We start from the raw sequence: 16,990 nt of genomic DNA, 5'->3' as shown, positions 1-16,990 counted from the left end.
ATGGTATAATTTCCCTTCGCACTCTGCAAGTTCAAACCCTTTAAAGTCAATCTTAAAAGCCTCTTCTGAAAGTTTTTGGCATATTCACCCAAATAAAAATATTCTCTCCTCCTTTTGAATGATGTTATGGACTGAATGTTTGTGTTTTCTCAAAAATTCAAATGTTGAAGCCCCAAACGCCAATGTGACTATTTAGAGACAGAGCCTGTGATGAAGTGATAAAGGTTAAATGAGATCATAAGGGTAGGGCCCTAATCTGACAGGGCTGGTGCCCTTATGAGGAAGAAACCCCAGAGCTCTCTCTCTCCACCATGTGAAGGCACAGTGAGAAGATAGCTGTCTGCAAACAAAGGAAAGAGCTCTCACCAGGAATAAAATCAGTCGGCACCCTGATCTTAGACTTCCCAGCCTCCAGAACTGTGAGAAATACATTTCTGTTGTTTAAGCCACCCAGTCTGTGGTATTTTGTCATGACAGCCTGAGCTGACTAACACAAATGACAACATACTACTTTATCAATATCTCTTCTTGGGTTTAGATTTTTTCCATTGAATTATCATTGCTCATGTGGCATGGTTTTTCTCAGTTATTAATGTCTAATAATTAATAATGATTCAAAGAACCCAGCAACCTCCATACCAAATAAATAATCTCACATGCATGCTTGCAGAACCAGGTTTACTTGTCAGATTTATATTTATTTGGTATCTTGTCATCAAAAACTTGAGTCCTTAAAAGTTTGTTTACAAGATCTTATGCGATATTTTAAAAACTAAAATGATTCTTTGTTACATAATCCTTAACCTCTGAGACTAAGATGTTTGTTTTCAAGGTTTGTTATGAAAAATTATGTCTACTTATGTATTTAATATAGGAATTTCAATATGTTCTTCAAATATAAAATATTTGAGTAATATTTTTAACTCAAAGGCTCTGATTTCACTGATTGTGTTAGAATGAATTCACCCAGCATAAAAATTGTTTGAATTCTCCTAGAATTAAAAAAGCACCTATTTCCCTTCTAGCATAGGTTGTGCAAGTAAAGTGAATGACTATAGTAGAATTATTTTTAAAAACACAATGCAGAATCTCTACTTTTTCATCTATACAAATGTGCTTTGTATTTATATGGCATTTCTTTTTCCCAAACTCTTTAATTTATACATTACTCTGACAGTTACTGCATGCCTGAAATGTGTCATGAACTGTGTTGGCACTGAGGAAAAAAAATGAGCAAAAAAGTAGAAGATTTGCGACCACCTAGAGGGGTGGGATAGGGAGGGTGGGAGGGAGACACAAGAGGGAGGAGATATGGTGATATATGTATATGTATAGCTGATTCACTTTGTTATAAAGCAGAAACTAACACACCATTGTAAAGCAATTATACTCCAATAAACATGTTTAAAAAAAAGAAGGTTACACTAATCTTTCTTAAATTCCTTAAAAATAAATAAAATTATAAGAGAAATTGATATTTCTACATAACCATTAATGGGATTAGAAACTGGAATAACTTTTTGGTAGGTGTGACAACTGTGATAATATGTGTGCCTAATTCTATGAGTAATTTGACTTTTAGGAATTTATCCTGCAAATAAACTTTCACAAAATGGGGGGGAAAAAAGTGGAAGAGACAGATTATAATTAAATTTTTTAAATTACAACTGATATTTACATAGTGCTTACTATGTTCCAGGCCCTGTTTTAAGCATTGTATATACACTAAATCATTTAAGACTCACAACAACCGTTAAAATAGGTTCTATTAGTATCCCCATGTTAAAGATAAGGAAACTGAGGCACCAAGAATTTAAGACCCAAGATTCCAAGCCAAGCAGTCTTGGTTTGAAAATCCTTGCTCAACTGTACTCACCTCACTAATCACACAAGTAAATGCAAAACTGCTACTGTACTATGCAGTAAGAAAGAGATATACAAAGGCCATTAAAGGCCTCCATAATGGGGAGTGGGAGCTGGTCAGGAAGAACAAGGAAGGTTCCCTGAGGAAGTCTGCTTGAGTTGAGATTGGAAGAATAGGTTAAGTTGCAGAGATGGGTGAGAGGAGTCTTCCTGGCAGACAGGGCAACAAATAAAATAGCCCTGTGGTAGACCATGAACAAAGGACTGAACCACAGCTAGTTGCCTCAAGCAGGAACACAGGAGGGATGATGATGGAGGATGAGATTGGGGAGGGTAGAGAGCTATGAGAGGTAAGGGTGGAGGCAGATCATTTAGGCCTATCTAGGCCAATTTAAAGAATTTCACTCATCTTTTTTTTTTTTTTTCCCACTCATCTTTGTCTATGTTATTCTGATTAAGAGCTAGTTTTCTACTTCAAAAGGTAGAGCTAGAAGCAGATTTTTTGTTTCCTCTAAAAGAGAAGGCTGTCACGGAAAGACTCACAAGCTATGGATAAACTACTGTATCCAGCTTTTTGTTGTTGCTGGTGGTGGGAGGGTTGACCTGTTCACCATACTGAAGCTAGTTCATCAAAGCTTGACGCACAAGTATAAAGGTGAATATTAAAGCTCTGCATGGGGATGAGAGTCCCCAGAAAAAGAGCAGAGTAGAAGAGAGTGCCAACATTTAATTGTTAATTGGCAGAGGATGAGCTCAAAAGATTTAAAGAAAGAGAAAAAGAAGGGGTTTGGGGGAGAGGAGAGAGGGAGAGAGAAGGAAAGAAAGAGTGAAAGAGAGAAAGGAAGGAAAGAAGGAAGGAAAACAGGAAGGAAGGAAGAAAAAAGAACAATCTGAGGGGTAAAAGGAAAATCAAAAGAGTGTTGTCAATAGAGGCAAGAGAAAAATGTTACAGGGCAGGAGATGTTAACAATTTCAGATACTACTGAGCTACCAAGTCAGATAAGCAATGAGATTTAGCATTGTGAAAGTCATTGGTAACCTAACAGGAGCCATGGGAATAGGGCAACAATTCTAAACCAGAAGCAATTTTGCTTTGCAGGGGTCATTTGGTAATGCCTGAAAACATTTTTGGTTGTCACAGCTGCAGGGAGAGAGCTGCTACAGGTATCTAGTGAATAAAGACCAGGGAATGCTGCTAAACATCCTAAAATGTGCAGGACAGTGTCGCAAGTATAAAACATTGGCCTAAAATGCCAACAGTGCCAAGGTTAAGAAATCCTGAGATGGAGCAATGTAGGCAGAAGTTAGATTGGAAAAGGCTTAGAAATGTCTAGGTGGAAAGAAATAGAAACCGTTTTTCAAAAATTTGAACAGAGGAAATAGGGTAGTAACTAGAAGGGAATGAAGAAATCTAGAGAAAATTTCTCTCTCTCTTTCCTTTCCTCTCTTTCTTTCTCTTAATTGGGAGATACTTGATCCTGTTTTTAAAAGCTCCAATTGAAGAGAGTTTGAATATTCAGACAAAAGGTAATCCATAATTTCAGGTACCTTAGAAGGTGGGAGGGAGTAAAATAAAAGTACCAGAGGAGGGGTTAGCCTCAGCAAAAATAATTACACCCATACTGTAACCGAAGGAAACTAGAATAGTATGGACAGATAATGGGACAGGTGATGCAGTTCTCATTTAAGGGCTGCTATTTTCTCTATAAAATAAAAATCAATATCATATTCTGAGAATCATGGGTGATGAGAGGAAGAAGGTTTGAAGAAGCTTGAAATAATCATTATGGAAAGTGGGAGAGAGCTTGACTGAGAATCCTTACAGGATTGCTGTACAGTTTGAAGTTGCTTTAATTACTTTTTTGTAATACCAATAGGCCCTATTGTGTAACTCTCTCCAGCAGTGCTTGGCTGCTCAGGCACAGATGCAGAGAAAGCAGACAGTTGGTTTATCTATGGTTGCAGTTTTTGGCAGATGCCACAAAGAAGACAGAAGGGGAAGTTTAAGCTATTAGCAACAGTATTATTGAACAGTACATCATGGAATCTTGCTGGACAAAGACAGATATGAATAAGGGAGACATATGGATGAGAAGAAAATGCATGAGTTAACAGTCATCAATAGGAGGACATTTTATCCAAGGCAAAATGGGAATATGGCAGTGACTTCAATCTATGCTACAAATATACAAACTGAGATATGAACTCCCCCAAAGCAGGGTATGCAGAACAAAGCCTTGATTATCATCAATAAATGTGCTGTACAAGATGGGTCCCCTGAGGTTCACCAGAGCTCTGGGTGAATTTTACAATATCATATTAAAGAATATGCTTTATCGAGGAAACTCAAGGAGTCAGCAACAAGAAAAGTCACAGGTCCTTTGATTTTCCCATTTTTCCCATGAGGAAGTACGCAGGGCCCCTGGCCATCTGATGGACACTTGGTCCAGTATTCTAGGGCAGATCCCCCACCTCACTGTTGCTCTCCTTTCTTACAGGGCAAGCATGATACCAACCTTAATCAGAGGAGATAAGCACACAACATAAATGTTAGGCAGTCTGGATTGCATGCAATATATTTAAAGGGAGTAACTGTGAAAGCTAGCTGCCCAGCACCTGAGGACAGCGGAGATCATAGAAAGCTGTAGTTCCTGCAAGAGGGTAAAATAATGCCATCAGTCTAATAGGAAGCTGAGTTCAAGTGTGGCTTCTCGCACTGGTTGAAGGGTGATTCCTGGTTCCAGATAGCCCAGTGCTTCGGTAACCAAGAGTGAGCTCTCAGGGTTACTTTCAGACAATCCTGCCCCTTGTGCCATGAACTTTTATACATTATTCAACAAATGACATTTACAATAGCTTGTTGTAAATATATTTCAGCAGACTTCTCTCACTTTATTTCTTCAACATCCTGTGTGGTTTTTAAAGAAAAGGAAGAAACAGAGGATATGGTTTCAAAGTGAAGAGAGGTCTTATGAAACAAACCATAATGTTGTTGGCACTTATCAACTAAAAATGTTTAAGTGTAACTTACAGAGAATATCTCTAAATGTGATTTATGATACAGACACAAAAATAATATACATATAAATACCTAAATTTCATAATGGCAACATATTCCATGAGGGGTTTTTCCTTTTATAACAAAGATAGGGAAAAAAAAAAAAAGAAAACAGAGAACAGAAAATGTCCAATAAAGATTTTCTTTAATTGGTTTAGAGTTCTAGAATAAAATAACAGAATGTTTATCACTAAGACACAGAAAGTATAGCTATTGCCAAGAGACATGAAATTTCTGAGGTCCAAGATTTCTGTAATATGAAAAGTTAAACAAAACAAAAAGTTGAACACAGCAGAGAAAGCTACCAAGTAGTCCTTTTTGTGGTTTTATTTTATTTTATTTTACTCTAAAGCTACTTAAAAATATGCAATATTGATATTAGTGGCAACTCACATTTATGATTGAATTTGGCAGTAAACAGAACCTCATTACCTCAATGTTATTGAGAGAGATGCCGTGGGAAAAAGTCTTCAAGTTGATCAGAGAGAGACTATGTCCCCTGGAAGCTAGAAGTGATGGTTTGTCTCCAAAATCGAAAATCATCAAGTGAAAAGAGGTGAAAAATATGGGGAATGCAAAAGAAAAAGTCCCTTCTCTGACAAAACAAGGAAGAGACAGCATAGGGCACACAATGTCACAGGTTTAGAATTTAAGAAACAACCAAATGAATTGGCTAGCTGATAGCCTACAGATTCCAGAAGAGTAGGAAGTAGAGTGTGCCTAAAAATAGAGGTTTAGGAAGGCATGACCTTGAGCCACAAAGGTATAACTAGTGCTTCTTAAACTTGAATGCGCTTACAAATCACCTGGAGATCTTGATAAAATGCACTCTGATTTAGTAGGCCTAGCATTAGGCTTGATATTCTGCTTTTCTAACAAGCTCCCAAGAGATACCAATGCTGCCTTGTCCTTGGATCACACTTTGAATAGCAAAGCATCACACTGATGACAACAACTTAATGTAGCATCCTGGGAACCCAAATAGAAACTTTCCACATATTTGTTCAGCCATAGAAATGTACAGACCTTCACAAGACTAGGAAATTAGTGACATGGAGAAAGAAGAGTTTATTAACTTTACATGTGAGTCATTGAATTAATTTTTGCTTTATGCTAACCAAACTTTCTTTTTAATTTATTTATTTTTTGGTTGTGATGTGTCTTCATTGCTGTGCACAGGCTTTCCCTAGTTGCGGTGAGCGGGAGCTACTCTTCGTTGGGGTGTGCGGGCTTCTCATTGCGGTGGCTTCTCTTATTGCAGAGCATGGGGTCTACGTGTACAGGCTTCAGTAGTTGTGGGCTCTCGGGCTCTAGAGCACAGGCTCAGTAGTTGTGGCACACAGGCTTAGTTGCTCTGCGGCATGTGGGATCTTCTCGGACCAGGGATTGAACCTGTGTCCCCTGCACTGGCAGGCGGATTCTCAACCACTGTGCCACCAGGGAAGTCTTATGCTAACCAAACTTATGAACATAAACCTGTCATGAGAATACCTGTGCTATTTTTCAGATAATCCCAGAAGCACTGATAAAGCAATATATGCTCACCTGTCAACATTCTATGAAAATACACATGGGACTTATTATAAAAGACAATAGCACCCATTTTACATGGAAACTTCACAGGTGTAAATCTGTGGACTTATGTGAGCAGAGCATCTCACTTAACTGTCAGGTAAAGCACATGCTTTATAAGTTGAACCATGTGTTCAGGTGCCAAAGAGCACTGTTTCTTGCCCCTGCCCACTTGAGCTCTGTCCAGCAGAGAGGACTAAAGACATCTGACCAGCAGATTGCGCCCTGCTAATGAGAATACCTGGAATATGTCAAAGCATCTACAATTAGCCTATTTTCCTTCTGTTTCACTTCTGGGGTGACATCCCCCAGCCTATTAAATAGCAGCAGTCTCCTCCCCAAACATCATGCCCAATTCTCACTATGTTTCCCCAATCTTTTAGATCTGAGCAGCTATGCCAGTCCTGACTTGTGTTCTAATTCTGCAGCTAAGACTGGAACCTGGCAAAAAATCCTAGACAATATGGCTTCTGGGGGCCCTGATATTATGCTTAAGTCCTTGTGACCCTTCCCCGCTTCTTCACTGTAGATCTGTCTGTGGTCCAACTCTACCCCCAAGAACAAAGATCCTGACATTTGACTAAAAGTATTATAATTAAGGCTATTTTTACCATAGCTTACCCAGTCAGATTGAATCCTTGCCTATTTATGCCATCCTGGACAGGATTCATGGCATCTCTGAAATTGTACTGTTTTATTCTACAAAAAAAATAGCAGTGTGCTCTAATATGTTCCCTCTGTCTGTATGTAGTCCATAATACCTTGTGACTGCACCTAGAAATCAAAAAACTTAGAAATTAGTTCCCTTCTACCACTGACTAGCCAGACTATATTACACAAGTCACTTTACATTTCAAGACACCATTTTTCTTATCTATAACATGGAGTTAGTTACTACCTTGTCTTCTTTGCAAAATTGTTGTGAAGATTAAATGAAATCATGAATGTTGCAATACTTTGAAAATCTGTAAAGTACTGTATAAGTATCAAATATTATCACTGATATTGCAAGTTTAATTTAGCAGATGAATAAATGACTTTTAAAAGCAATTTTTCCAAGTCTGGATTAATAAGTGACAGTTAACATCACATTCTGCTGGGATTTCCCTGGTGGTCCAGTGGCTAAGACCCCACACTCCCAATGCAGGGGGCCCAGGTTCAATCCCTGGTCAGGGAACTAGATCCCACATGCCTCAACTAAGACCCGGTGCAGCCAAATAAATAAGTTAATTAAATATTTTTTAATCTGCCTCTTGAACCCAAAGGACTAAAGGGACAACTTGATCTGTGGTTATGCTGACAAATAAAATGCAACCAACTTACATGGCTTTAAGTACTCCTCTAGGTACTGACTAATAAAACATAACTACTGAACTAGTAGATGTCACAGTATCCTGTGGTTCACTTATTCTTTGTAGGAAAGCAAATTCTGTACTTCCATAATTTCTATTTTTTCTATTTTTGATATTATAAACCAATTAGATAATTATAAGATATCAAAAGGCAATTAGATTGTCTTGCACTGAGTAGGTTCCCAACAAATATAATACTAAATAAAGTATCAAAGAACTTTGTCAACCCAGAGATGATGCAACTCATGGTAAATCTGACCATATGAATATCTGACTATATGAATTATTCCTATAGTTTAATATTCATTTTCCAATATAGAAAATTTGGAAAAAATATATATAAAGTATAAATTGATTCCAAAGTATTCATACAAAAAAAATCATATTATTTCACTAAATATTTCTCAGTGTTGCTGAGAAATTCCATTTTGGTCCAAGCTCATAGTATCTCAAATGAAGAGATGGATACAAGATACCTAGGAGGCTAGACACTAAGTGTTAAAGCTTACAGTGGTAGTGAGAGTCCCTGGGACTGAGCGTCCAATTAGGGAAGAGGACAGCTGTAAAGACCATTCTTTTTTTTTTTTTTTTTTTGGCGGTACGAGCAGGCCTCTCACTCTTGTGGCCTCTCCCGTTGCAGAGCACAGGCTCCGGACGCGCAGGCTCAGCAGCCATGGCTCACGGGCCCAGCCACTCCGCGGCATGTGGGATCTTCCCGGACCGGGGCACGAACCCATGTCCCCTGCATCGGCAGCGGACTCTCAACCACTGCACCACCAGGGAAGACCTGTAAAGACCACTCTTAAGCTTACCTGTAACCCTGCCTGATCCACAGTGGATGACGAGCTCCTAACAGGAGTATTATGTAGCAGAAAGTGCAACGCCAAAAATGGTCCAAGGATCAGAACTCTCTCCTATATTTATGGGTCCCACCTAGATCCCTCAGGATGCCTGTAAATTCTATGTGGGAGAGAGACATGTTGGAAGTCTCAACATCCCCAGAGACTCTCTTCCCCATCACCATCCCACACCTCCTTACCTTGTTGAGTGAGGGCATGTCAGTGAGGCATGCTTGGGCTTCCTCAATTTACTGCTCAGAAAACAGCTATCTCATGAGTTAGGTTGTCCAAGATCCCTCCCAGTCTTCCTGAAATGCAATATCATCCAACTATGTTTAGAGAAATTGCTCTGATTTCTGAAGTATGGATAGTTCCTCACTGTGCCTAATGCACATGTCCCCTATTTATGCATTCTAGCTTAGAGATCATTGTATTGACACAAAAATTAAGGCTCTAAGAGTGACTTGTCCAAACAACTAGTTAGTGACTCAGCAAAGTTTTTAATCATCCTATCTGATGTGCACTCTAGTGTCCTTCCTTTTGTGCCACCTTGACTCAGAATTAACACAAGAATGTTGTTTGACATCTTGATTTTAATGATACTATTAAGATATAACATGAAGGAATCAGAAAGCACCTTAAAATTTCATTACTTTTAAAATTGTTATTTTAAAATATAAAAAAAAAGTCAGTAAGCCTTGGGAAGGAGAGAAAGAAAAGTCAAGATGGGACCTAGAGAATATGTTAAATGAATATGATATGATTTATCAGTTCAAAGGCTAAATATTGAATCTGTTCTGAACTTAGTATATATTTCATATATTTGTACTTCAAAAATACCATTATTATCAAATTTAAGCCTCACTTTTTTCTTTTTAAAAGAAGAGTTATATTTCATTTATTTATTTTTAAATATCAATTACTCTATGTATTTATTATTTTCAGACCTAAAGCAGGTATACTTTGCTATCCATTTTTCCTTCCAGTTTCAACGAGATATAATTAACATAAAGCACTGTATAAGTTTAAAAGTTGTACATCATAATGATTTGACTTGCATGCATCATGAAATGATTACCACAGTAAGCTTAGTGAACATACATCATTCTATATAGACGCAAAAGAAAAAAAAATTTTTCCCTGTGATGAGATCTCTTAGGATTTACTCTCTTAACAACTTTCATCCTTCCCCCAACACCCTCCCCTGCCCCCCACTGCCTCTGGTAACCACAAATCCAGTCTCTTTTCCTGAGCTTGCTTGCTTGTTTTTTTGTTTGTTTTCAAAGTATAATTGACTTACAACGCTATATTAGTTCCTGGTGCACAACACAGTGATTCTCAATTTTTTTAAAAAGTAAATTTTACTATGTTTGAATCTCTAACTAAATTCTTTCCAGTAAAACATTAAAAAGAAAAAGTGAAAACTTATTAGTATTTTTCTATAATCAAAGAAGCAATCATTTGCCTTGACAGGACATGTTACCTATGTTCATGGAATAAACTTTCCAAAGTGCTGATTAATTTAGTCTTAAAGTTTTGCTGATTATCCACTATGCTACATTCATGATATACAAGTCCTTTATCACTGTGTAAGCAGTAAAATGACTCCCACAGTCACTGTAAATTGAGAAGAGGGCTTTTTTTAAACCTTAGGCAATTAAAATAGATTGGCCTTTGTAGTTATACCATTGACCTTTCATCAGAATTTACTTGATCATCAGTGAAATACTTGGGTCAAGTGTTCTGCTAAATTAGGTTATGTTGGTCATCAAATTGAGAGTCTATAAAGCAGGTGTCACTCATAGATTATACTTCATTTAATTTTATTTTTACACAGTGTACTGTGATGCTTTTCATAACATAAAGCCTACTTTGAAAAGTTAGTCAAAGTACCTCTATTTTCCAATTCTGGCTTTATATTACAGTTTGTACATCTACCCTCAGACAGCGTATCAACTTAACTTTTGAGAATTAAATAATGCATGAGCCTATACAGCTTTGGAATAAGAAAATAATCAATAGTGACATGGTTAAAAAAAAAAAGTACAATCCTCTCTTCATACCAAAATCTAAATATTTCAATTCAACAATACTAAGTCAAATTAAAATGCACAATTGCTCACTTTTGCACTATTTGCAGAACTTGGATACTTTCATATTTATACTTCACAATAAATTAACACTATGAAAGTTACTGAGTCTGATGCAATCTCTCTTCGGGAAAGGAGAGGGAATAAAGGGCAAGGGGAACACCGTTGTTCTTTGATACCCTCCAAGATGTTTTATTAAGTGTTTACTATACAACAATCTCCAGTTCCAGGTAACTGGGGATAAGGGGAAAAGATATTTTCTCCCCTCAAGAACTCACTCTCTGGGTGAGACAGACCTAAGACTGTTATTGTCAGGATATTTTATGCATTCTTCCATTTTGAAAGCTTTGTTCTGAGAAGTTTGTTTGTTTTCCACCATTTGAGCTGGGCTGTGGCTTTCCACCATGAAATCAGCTGTCCAATTGACTCTAATTCATAACTGAGAAAAAATTTAAACTTAACCAAAATTAATAATAATAATTAATTAATAAGAAGAATACTACTTTTGAAAAGACAGTAAATGCAGCATTGTTAGCACCATGCTAGCCATGGACTTATTATAGTGTCATGAGAAACAGCAAATTCAAGCCCCGTGGCCTTTCCTATGACATTTCAAAAGGGAAAAGGAAATGCATATTCTTAAAAAGAAATAAAGGATCACCTCAATTGGTGCAGGAAAAAAGCATTTGACAAAAGTCAACATCCTTTTATTTAAAAATTCAACAAACTAGGAATAGAAGAAAACTGCCTCAACAAATAAAAGCCATGTATGAAAAAACCACAGCAAAATCATACTCAGTGGTGAAAGACTGAAAGCTTTTCCTTTAAAATCAAAAGCAAGGCAAAGATGCCCACTTTCATCACTTTTATTCAACATAGTACTAGTCCTAGCCAAAGCAATTAGGTAGGTTAAACAAATAAATAAGTAAACGGTATCCAAATAGAAAAGGAAGAAGTAAAATTATCTCTGTTCACAGATGTTATGATCTTATAGTCGAAACCGTAAAGATTCCATGTACACACACAAAAAAGCAATTACAACTAATAAATAAATTCAGCAAAGTAGCAGGATAAAAGTCAACACCAAAAAATACGTTGCATTTCTATACACTAACAATGAACATCTGAAAAGAAAATTACAAAAACAACTCCATTTGCAATACTATCAAAAAGAATAAATAATTAGGAATTAACTTAACCAAGGAGATAACAGAATTGTGCAATGAAAACTACAAAATATTGCTAAAAGAAATTAAAGACATAAATAAACAGAAAAATAACCTATGTTCATGGATTGGAAAGCTTACTATTGTTAAGTGTCAGTACCACCCAAAGTGATACACAGATATAATGCAATCTTTATCAAAACCCAATGACTTTTTTTTTGCATAAATACAAAAATCTATCATAAAATTCATATGGAATGTCAAGGAACCCCAAATAGCCAAAATAACTTGAAAAAGAACAAAATTGGAGGACTCACACTTCCTGACTTCAAAACCTACTACAAAGCTACAGTAATCAAAATAGTATGGTAATGGAATAAAGATCCATGGAATAGAATAGGGAGCCCAGAAATAGATCTTCATATACATGGTCAAATGTTTTTTGAGAAGGGTGATAAGACCATTCAGTGGGGAAAGGACAGTCTTTCCAACAAATGATGTTGGGAAAACTATATACCCATATCCAAAAGAATGAAGTTAGACTCTTAACTAATACTACATACAAACATTAATTCAAATTGGATCAAAGACTTAAATGTAAAATTATATAACTATAAATGTACATATAAATATATATATATATAAACTACAGCTATAGTTTATATAACTATAAGCTACAGAACTACAAAACTCTTAGAAGAAAACACGGGCATAAAGTTCAGGATATTGGATTTGGCAGGGATTTCTTGGATATGACACAAAAGGAACAGACAATAAAAGTAAAAAATAGACAAATTGGACCTCATGAAAATTAAAACTCCTGTGCATCAAAGGACACAATCAGGGCTTCCCAGGTGGCGCAGTGGTTGAGAGTCTGCCTGCCGATGCAGGGGACACGGGTTCGTGCCCCAGTCCGGGAAGATCCCACATGCCGCAGAGCGGCTAGGCCCGTGAGCCATGGCCGCTGAGCCTGCGCGTCCGGAGCCTGTGCTCTGCAACGGGAGAGGCCACAATAGTGAGAGGCCCATGTACCGCAAAAAAAAAAAAAAAAAAGACACAATCAACAGAGTAAAAAGGCAACCCATGCAATGGGAGAAAATATTTGCATATCTATATCTGATAAGGGATTACAATCCAGAATGTATAGAGACCCCAACAACAAAAAACCAAACAATTCCATTCAAAAATTGGCAAAGGACTTGAATAGACAGTTCTTCAGAGAAGATATACAAATGGTCAATAAGCACACGCAAATATGCTCAACATCACTATTCATTAGGGAAGTGCAAATCAAAATCACAATGATGTATTACCTCACACCCAACAGGATCACTGTTATCAAAAAAAAAAAAACAACCCCAAGACAAACCAAAAAAAAAAAAAGACAGAAAATAACAAGTGTTGGTATGGATGCAAACAAACTGGGAACACTTATGCATTGTTCACGGAATGCAAAATGGTAAAGCTGCTGGGGAAAACAGTATGATGGTTCCTCAAAAAATAAAAAATAGACTTACCATATGATCCAGCAATTCCACCTCTTAGTACATACCCAAAAGAATTGAAAGCAGAACCTTGAAGAGATATTGGTACGCCATGTTCCCAGCAGAGGTGTAATCACTCCAACAAAGACTTAATGGATGGATGCTTTGGGCCTTGGACCAGGCTGAGAATATCTCATATATTCAAAGGAGTCTGTAGTGAAAGTAAGATTTCAAGGAAGGCTGAGATAGCAGGAAGGGCCTCTAGGCTCTGACCAAGCCAAGAAAGAATGACCAAGAAATTATCAGCTACATACATCAGTAGTTTTTGCCAACAGGATAACCAAGAATAAGATGAGACAGACATACTTCAGGTGATGCCAGTCCCTGCACAATGACCAGTTCAGGGTCATAGAGTTCAACTCCCACAATGCAACAAGTTCATGTGGGACCCTGCTCTGTGTGCCAGACACCATCTTAGAAGTAAGCAGAGGAAGAGGGGTTGAAACCATAAAACAATGATTTCAAAGAGACAGAGTTAAAGAGTTACTTAAATAACTGGATCAGAATTAGTTTTAAAACAGACTAAATTTTTTTTTTGTTTTCCATGCCTACCTAGCAGTTGGGGAATGGTAAAGAGATCAGAGCAGTTTGTAAGAATAAAGTATACATGGAAACAACCTAAGTGTCCATCAATGGATGAAGGGATAAAGAAGATATGGTATATATACACAATGGAATATTCTTCAGCCATGAGAAAGAAGGAAATCCTGCCATTTGCAACAATGTTGATGGACTTTGAGGGCATTATGCTGAGAGAAAGACAACTACTGTATGATATCACTTATATGTAGAATCTAAAAAAGCTGAACTTGTAAAAACAGAGAGTAGAATGGTGGTTACCAGGGCCTGGGGGAAGGGGGAATTGGAGAAATACTGTTTAAGGGTACAAACTTGCAACCAGTAGATAAATCCTGGAGATCTAATGCACAGCACAGGGGTTATAGACAACAATACTGTGTTATAAACTTCAAAGTTGCTGAGAGACTAGATCTTAAATTGTTCCCATCACAAAAAAGAAATGAATAAAATATGGACTGTAGTTAAGAATAATGTATCAATATTGGTTCACTAATTGTAACAAATGCATCTTACTATGTTAACAATAGGGGAACATATTGAAACTGGGTGTGAAGTAGTCAGGAACTCTGTACTTTCTTTGCAACTATTTTCTTAACTCTAAACTATTCTAAAATATAAAATGTATTAAAAAAATTTTTAAAGAATAAAGTATGGTTTTCTTATTGTATCTAAAAAGTGTAAATAACTTTACAACTTGCCATCCAGAGACAGAAAACACAGCCCCTGTCTAAGGGACCCCAGTGGGAAAGGGAGCTGTTATCATACAACATAACACAACATATACAACAAAGGATCATAGATAGGGAGCATCTACTCCAGACCCATGGGAGGGAGGGGAAGGCAGGGTAACTGAAGGAACTGTCCTGAGATGACTCTGTCTTAAATTAGCTAGAAAATCCATAGAAGCAAGAAAACAAACTCACTGTTGACACGGCCATAGATAAAGTAAGCAACATCCAACTTTAATTTCTAAAAACTTTATTGATTACCAGGCCATGGGGATAATGTTAGTGCCCTCAGATTTAGAGTTTACTGAACAGAATCACTGAGAATGCAATTGAAATCACATTCTTCCACTATCTGACCTTAAGCAAGTTACTTAAACTTGGGGACTCAGTTTCCTTGTCTTTAAGTTGGGGGTAATGATAGTGTTGTTTTGGGAATTAAATCAGTACATGTAATGGGCTTAAAACAGTGCCTGGTACCTCCTAGATGCTCACTAAATATTACTTGTTATTAGCTATTTATAGGGCATATATTCATTTTCAAAACATCTTATATATTTTATTTTTGCATATCCTTGGAAGAAAGATTACAGTTTAGGAATTGGGCACAAAAGAGGTTAAATGACTTGCATAATGCCTGAAGAAGAATGGTTTTCCCTAATTCTGTTTTCTTTAAAGAAAGGGCTTCCCTAAACAAACTCCTGGCTTCTCTTTGCTCTTTAACTTACTCCATTCCTGGGGAGGCAGAGTGACTTACCCGGTTGATGAATTTGGGAAGAATAACTGGGTGAGCTTGGCTCACCTCTGCCCTTCTTCCCTTTGGGAATAAACATGCAGTGAGCATGATTACCCCAGTCCTTTGTGACATGAAGGGAAAGTTGGCCAGTTCTGAAGTTTAGTTTTAGCAAGCTCATTTGGCTGACAGATATAAAGCCGTAGTCTCCCCGTTTGTTTTGTTTGTTTGTTTAGCAAGTGAATCATTGATTGATTCACCCCTAGGCTTTCTGACAGAAAACTGTGAGATGTTTGTGAAACATCTCTCAGTGCAGTCAGGCATGTTACATAATAAGTTTTTTTTTTCCCCCTTGGAGACATTCCTCCTGAGCCTTCCATCCCCGTGCTCCAAACTGTGTTGCTTTCTAATAAAGTAAAAAATAAAGTACCATGCAAACTGTGTCAAAGACTACTGGTTATCTGCCAAAATCCATTCTTTCCATAATAACAGAACCCGGGTTTTGGGTAGTCTCACTGCTGACTAGATAAAGGTTGCATTTGCATGTACCTTGTGACTAAGTATTGGCTAGTGAGATGCAAGTGGAAATGTGTAGTATTTCCAGGAATTCTTAAAGGTAGGAAAATCACCCTTCTTCTCCTCTTCCTCCATTCTGTTCCCTGAATGTGGATATGATAGCTGGAGCTCTGGCAGCCTTATTGTACTATGATGAGTTCCACATAATAAGAGGAAGGAAGCTGTGAACTAGAGAGAGCCTGGCTTCCTGATGATGTTATAGAGCTGCCATGCCAGCTCTGAATTGCTCACCTCACCTATGGACTTTTATGTGAGAGAAAAATAAACTCATCTCTAGTTTAAGCCACTGTTGTTTTGTTTTTTTCTGTCATATGCAGCTGTAGTCACCCTGACAAACATAGAAAATTAACTTCAAGGTCCTCTTCCTTGTCCTTTCTCCTCAACCAGACTGCCTACTCTAAACCCTCCTATATGGAAACTCTGCAGCCACTATTTTAACAGAAAGTTAAATTTACTTGCAAGGGAAAATGATTTAGCATTAAATTGGAGACCAAAGAACTTTTTAAAGATCTAAGAATAAAGAAAAGATCACCACTAAAAATGCCCTCTTGAAGTTCCTCCTATCATGCTTTCCAAGCATTCCATGCACTGCTTTGGACTAATTTGTTATATCAATGCTTAGGAATTCTTTAATGACTTTTCCTATGTTAGCTCTAAGAGCCCAAGATATTTTGTTTCAATAGAAATACAACTATATTTCCCTCTATATATGTACATCTCAATAAATTTTCAAACAAATATTTACTATATACCAACTAACACTTACTTCATTCTTAGTCTCCACCCTTCCTCAGTTTTGTACAATTTAGGCTGAAAACTTGGGCTCTGACTTTGCTCTTTGAATTCACCTTTATACTTCATGGAGTAAGAGACCTTTCAGTGATGTCTTTTAT

At 37.2% G+C, this 16,990-nt stretch overlaps 3 long non-coding RNA genes across 6 annotated transcripts in view; 1 reads left to right on the top strand and 2 right to left on the bottom strand.

Annotated features, from left to right (window-relative positions):
• Positions 1–16,990, bottom strand: part of LOC132514594 (uncharacterized) — a 115,960-nt gene that overhangs the window by 25,070 nt on the left and 73,900 nt on the right. The window lies entirely within an intron of this gene.
• Positions 1–16,990, bottom strand: part of LOC132514592 (uncharacterized) — a 44,165-nt gene that overhangs the window by 21,979 nt on the left and 5,196 nt on the right. For 3 of the 4 annotated variants that reach the window (XR_009538866.1, XR_009538864.1, XR_009538865.1), the window contains exons 2-4: positions 8,885–8,992; positions 8,658–8,805; positions 7,115–7,267 (exon numbers count right to left, since the gene is read on the bottom strand). This is a non-coding gene — a long non-coding RNA (uncharacterized LOC132514592). Of the gene's footprint in view, positions 1–7,114; positions 7,268–8,657; positions 8,806–8,884; positions 8,993–13,457; positions 13,562–16,990 lie in introns of those variants that run through there. The other variant, XR_009538867.1, reaches the window with a different exon arrangement.
• Positions 305–10,205, top strand: LOC132514593 (uncharacterized). The gene is made up of 2 exons (XR_009538868.1): positions 305–419; positions 8,486–10,205. It is a non-coding gene; the product is annotated as an uncharacterized LOC132514593 (long non-coding RNA).

The sequence above is a fragment of the Lagenorhynchus albirostris genome, chromosome 2 (assembly GCF_949774975.1).
Source record: "Lagenorhynchus albirostris chromosome 2, mLagAlb1.1, whole genome shotgun sequence".
NCBI classification, from domain to species: Eukaryota; Metazoa; Chordata; class Mammalia; order Artiodactyla; family Delphinidae; genus Lagenorhynchus; species Lagenorhynchus albirostris.
This window is presented reverse-complemented; position numbering and strand designations above follow the sequence as displayed.